Raw genomic sequence first — 5351 nt, 5'->3', positions numbered from 1 at the left:
TGACAAAAAGCTTACTTACTCATGGCCTAAGGAAATGTAGATAAATGTTTGTGATCATTCCTACCACGTTGAAAACTTCCTTGGTCCTTATGAAACTGGGTATTAAATTTAGAGAACTTAGTAAGGGAAGATTAGATCCCCCAGATTCCTGTGGACATAAAAAGAAGTACCACTTTGTGTGTCAAACTTAAAATAAAATAGTGAGTATGAATGCTCTGGGCACAGCTGAAAAGCAATCTGGTCACAGCTATTTAATTCAGGTATATCCAAAGCTGAACCAGATAGTGTCATTAATGAAGTTGTCACTTTCCAGTGTTGTGTTTGAGGAAAACATGAAACAATGGAAGCTCCACTTGATGGAGCTACTCAATGCTGTAACATTTCTTGATACAAAAGAAAATGTAGTATGCTCTTTTAAGGTCTTTAGGGAACAGTCCAAGAAGGGGAATAGCTGGGTCAAATGGTGGTTCCATTCCCAGCTTTCCAAGAAATCTCCATACTGCTTTCCAAATTGGCTGTACCAATTTGCAGTCCCACCAGCAATGTACAAGTGTACCCTTTTCCCCACATCCACGCCCACACTTGTTGTTGTTTGACTTCATAATGGCTGCCAATCTTACTGGAGTGAGATGGTATCTTAGGGTGGTTTTGATTTGCATTTCTCTGACTGCTAGAGATGGTGAGCATTTTTTCATGTACTTGTTGATTGATTGTATGTCTGCTAAAACGATGTTCATAGCAGCACAATTCACAATAGCTAGACTGTGGAACCAACCTAGATGCCCTTCAATAGATGAATGGATAAAAAAAATGTGGCATTTGTACACAATGGAGTATTACTCTGCACTAAAAAATGACAAAATCATGGAATTTGCAGGGAAATGGATGGCACTAGAGCAGATTATGCTAAGTGAAGCTAGCCAATCCCTAAAAAAATATGCCAAATGTCATCTTTGATATAAGGAGAACAACTAAGAACAGAATAGGGGGGAAGAGCATGAGAAGAAGATCACCATTAAAACCATTAAACAGGGACGAGAGCGGGGAGGAAGAGAGAGAGAAGGGAAATTGCATGGTAAAGGAAAAAGACCCTCATTGTTATACAAAATTACATATAAGAGGTAGTGAGGGGAAAGGGGGAAAAAAACAAGAGAAAGAAATGAAGTACAGTAGATGGGGTAGACAGAGAAGATGGGAGGGGAGGGGAGGGGAGGGGGGATAGTAGAGGATAGGAAAGGCAGCAGAATACAACAGACACTAGTATGGCAGTATGTAAAAAAGTGGATGTGTGACTGATGTGAATCTGCAATATGTATACGGGGTAAAAATGGGAGTTCATAATCTGCCTGAATCAAATGTATGAAATATGATATGTCAAGAGCTTTGTAATGTTTTGAACAACTAATAATTAAGAAAATAATAAAAAATTTAAAAAAAGAAAATGTATATTAGTAATTGGTATGAAACTGCTTTCACCCTACATATCCTTGATCCTTCCTCTATTAATTTTACCTCTAATTCCAGTGCCATGAAACAAGGCAATTAGGGCTAGGACTGAAGTTTTCCTGTCACTCAGGAATATCAAAGTTTACATGCACACCTCCAGACATGCTGGTAACATCTATAGAATGAAAGGATACAAACTTCTATGACATCATTACCCACATGAACCCAAGTAATCCTCCTCCTAAGCTCATAAGTAAAGGGTGTAACTGAGTTCAAATGATAGCATTGAAAATATTTACAGTAATAAAAGAAAAATATTCTTACTGGTGGGAAGGGCTCTGTAGGACAGGTTGGTGTATTGCTTTTGCGGCTTTTACTACTAAATTATCATGTGAGATGGGCTTTTGATGTTTTACATGCTTTCCTCTTCTCCACCTCATAAATACACAGGGTTTCTCCTGAATGAAAAGAGCTGATATAGAAAATTGTTGTTATTCGGTGGATCATTATACAGAAAAACCCTACAAAACTTTGACCCTGAACTCTTTAAAACCAGATATCATAATGACTGAACCAAGGTACCTTCTTCCCAGAGGATCTCCTGAACGTTTAGGAAGGACTTCTTTTCTCTTTTCTGGACATGGCTACTAGGTATACTATTTAGAAAGCATTTATTCTCAACTGGCTTTTTGGAATTGGATGGGTAACCCAATGAAGAATCTGTGGAACTGTGAATTAATGATGTAATTTTGTGAGTGGATCAATTGAAAATCAATAGAATTTAAAAAAATATTCTCTATATTTAGAGTTCCTCCTCTACAATATTATATACTGTGTTGATGCTTCCAATGGCTATAGTATTTTTATCTTATGAAAATTTTGCCTGGGGAACTGGTGCAAACTTAGTTCTGATCATGGATATAGTATAGTTATTTGTCTCTGAACCAGGAGTATCATATCATTTTCCATCATCAAAAAAACTGGGAAGGATGGTAGGACATTGGGTTTGGACCCGGTAACATCCAGCTTAATCCTTACCACAGTGTAGTCGGTACTGTCCTGTGGTGGGTCCAGGCCCCTGCGAGGCCCCAGTATCCCAATGAAACCCAGCATTACTGGGATAGATCCTGAAGAGACCAGGCTCTGGGGGCCGAAATTGAAGTGATGGAGGCTATGAGGTAGACTTAGCCGTGGGCGAGGTTAATAAGCTTTCTTCCCTCCTTGGGGTCTAATGGAGGTTGCTGTGCTTGAAGCACATGGGACTGGACCACATTTTGCAGCTACAGGATCGCTGTGTGTTAGCAAGGAGTTAGAATCAAGTTGACGTGGGATTCCTCAGCTGCAGCTGAGTCAGTGAGGCAATTGGGCCATTTTGGTCTGATAGGTTTTGTGAATGGTGTGTTTACTAGGTGAAGGTTCCTAAGACCCGCCGGATGTTCTGTAAGAAATGCGGCAAACACCAACCCCATAAAGTGACACAGTACTAGAAGGGCAAGGATTCTCTGTATGCACAGGGAAAGTGGCGGTATGACAGGAAACAGAGTGGCTATGGTGGGCAGACTAAGCCAATTTTCAGGAAAAAGGCTAAAACTACAAAGAAGATTGTGCTGAGGCTTGAGTGTGTTGAGCCTAACTGCAGATCTGAGAGAATGCTGGCTATTAAGAGATACAAGCATTTTGAACTGGGAGGAGATAAGAAGAGAAAGGGCCAAGTGATCCAGTTCTAAGCTACATTGTTTGTTTTGTTATGAATAATAACATAATAAAATGTTGAGGTTAAAAAAAAAAAAAAAAAAAAAAAAACCTGGAAGGGGGCTAGGTTGTAGCTCAGCCGTAGAGCGCTCACCTAGCGCAAGGGAGGCCCTGGGTTGGATCCTCAGCACCACATAAAAATAAATTAAAAAATAAAGGTATTGACAACTACAACTAAAAAATAAATGTTAAAAAAAACTGGGAAGCTAACTAATTACATATATTTAAAGTTGTGCTCAATCTTTCAGTATTAATAGCACTCGAAGGTCTCTACCTTCTTAATTGTACTTTCTATTGATTCCAATTTTTAAGTAATTCTGCATTATTATTGTTTTAAGTTACTGAGTTTGTAATTTTTATGTACTTAAATTATTGTCTTAATTTTATTATATCTAATAAGTAACTCTTAATTTGCTTCTCTCTTGACCTATCAGCATTTGAAACACTTGATTACTTCTACCTCCCGAAAACACTGTTGGATTTCTTCTCAACCACACTCTTGATTCAGATACTCCCCTCTTGAATATTAATTCTGATATTAATTTTGAAGTTTCACTGTTTTTCTTCTTCTGAACTTATAAATGGTATAATGTCTCTAATCTTAATCAAAACTTTGTGTTGTTATTGTTGTTTTGTTTTTCACCCTGGCTTACTCCTTGACCATCTCACCTAATATTAGAGTTCTAAAACATCTATAAATAAAAACCAACTAAATTTATAGCTCCAAAGATGACTTCTCTTCCAAACTTCAGCATCATTTAACTATCTTTTCAACATTTGCCTTTGGATATTTAATAGACATTGTTAGTTTTAAAAGAGATAAAATGAACTCCTGACTTTTCTGAGTACTTTCTGTGGCCTTTCACCTACAAATTAATGGCAAATCCATCATGCAAGTTTTTCAGTGCCCAAAACTGCAATTATGCAGAGATCCCTTCCGTTTTAATATCACCATTGTCTTATGATTCAGAAAACATTATTCACTCTGTCACTACAGTCAACCCACAAACACAATCATCATGGTTTCCTGCCTGGGTTGTATAAATGGATCTACTGGTCTCCTGCTTCCACCCCAGGTCTACAATTCTCAATTCAATAGCCAGAGTAATCTTATTGAAAATTTAATTGAATTTAACTCATTCATCAACTCTACAATCATTCTAATTTTACCCTAATTCTGAGTAAATACAGCCCTTACAAATGTCACCAATAATCTAGTGCTTGCTGAAATCTTTGACCTCTTCTTTCAATTTCCTCTTTAATGCAACAGTCACACTAAATTTATTAATAGTTCTTGAAAACTCTACGCACGATTCTTTAGGGCCATGTCACAACAATGTATTAAATGTTATTCTCTAAATATTGACTTGTCTATCTCTTCATTTCTGCCAAACCCTAGCCTTAGGCCTAATGATTAATTGTGTACTGCTTATTATCTAGATTTCAGTTCACAGGTAAGATTAATTTTTTTGTTGTTGTTGTGTGTGGGGGTTCTCCTGTGTCCCAAGTAAATATAAAAATACTTACAAAGTAGATATTCAATAAATATTTTACAATAAGTGATTCCTTTAATTATTTCCCTGAATGACTGTTTTGGAAGAGATATACTTTATTCCTAACTCAGTAACAACTTCAAAATTTCATCATGTGTACTTAGTTAAGTAACATCTTAGAACATTACTCAATATCTTTCCTACCCTCTGAAAATAACATTTTCTAAATAATTTAACTCAAATAATTTCTTACATTCAGATTGCCTATTACTTATTTTTATTTAGCCATAGAAAATAAATAATTCTCCTCCTTACCTTCCTCCATCTTTTACTTCTTTGTATTAATATTGCCTGTATAGAAAATGTTTTCTCAAGTACATTTACAAAATTTTTACTACACCTTCTTCCAATCCAGATTGTCCTCAATGAATTAGTTAATCAATATTCTTCTATAATATCTCTTCAAAATTTATTTAATAATGATAGCTTAGCTGTAACCATTCTTAGTTTGGCTTATCTGAAAATATATGTTTTAAAATAGCGTTGTTAGGTACACAATACAGGCTATTTTATTTTAACACATAGAAAATATTTTTCCATTACGATTTGACTTAACTGCTGCTCTTTTGTAGTTGTCTAATCTCCATCCATTATACATAA

General features: G+C 36.1%; 1 pseudogene; it reads left to right on the top strand.

Moving 5' to 3' along the window:
- Positions 1-206: 206 nt before the first annotated feature.
- LOC114086436 (large ribosomal subunit protein eL42-like) lies at positions 207-3173 on the top strand (annotated as a pseudogene).
- Positions 3174-5351: the final 2178 nt, after the last annotated feature.

The sequence above is a fragment of the Marmota flaviventris genome, chromosome 5, assembly GCF_047511675.1.
Source record: "Marmota flaviventris isolate mMarFla1 chromosome 5, mMarFla1.hap1, whole genome shotgun sequence".
NCBI lineage: Eukaryota > Metazoa > Chordata > Mammalia > Rodentia > Sciuridae > Marmota > Marmota flaviventris.
This window is presented reverse-complemented; position numbering and strand designations above follow the sequence as displayed.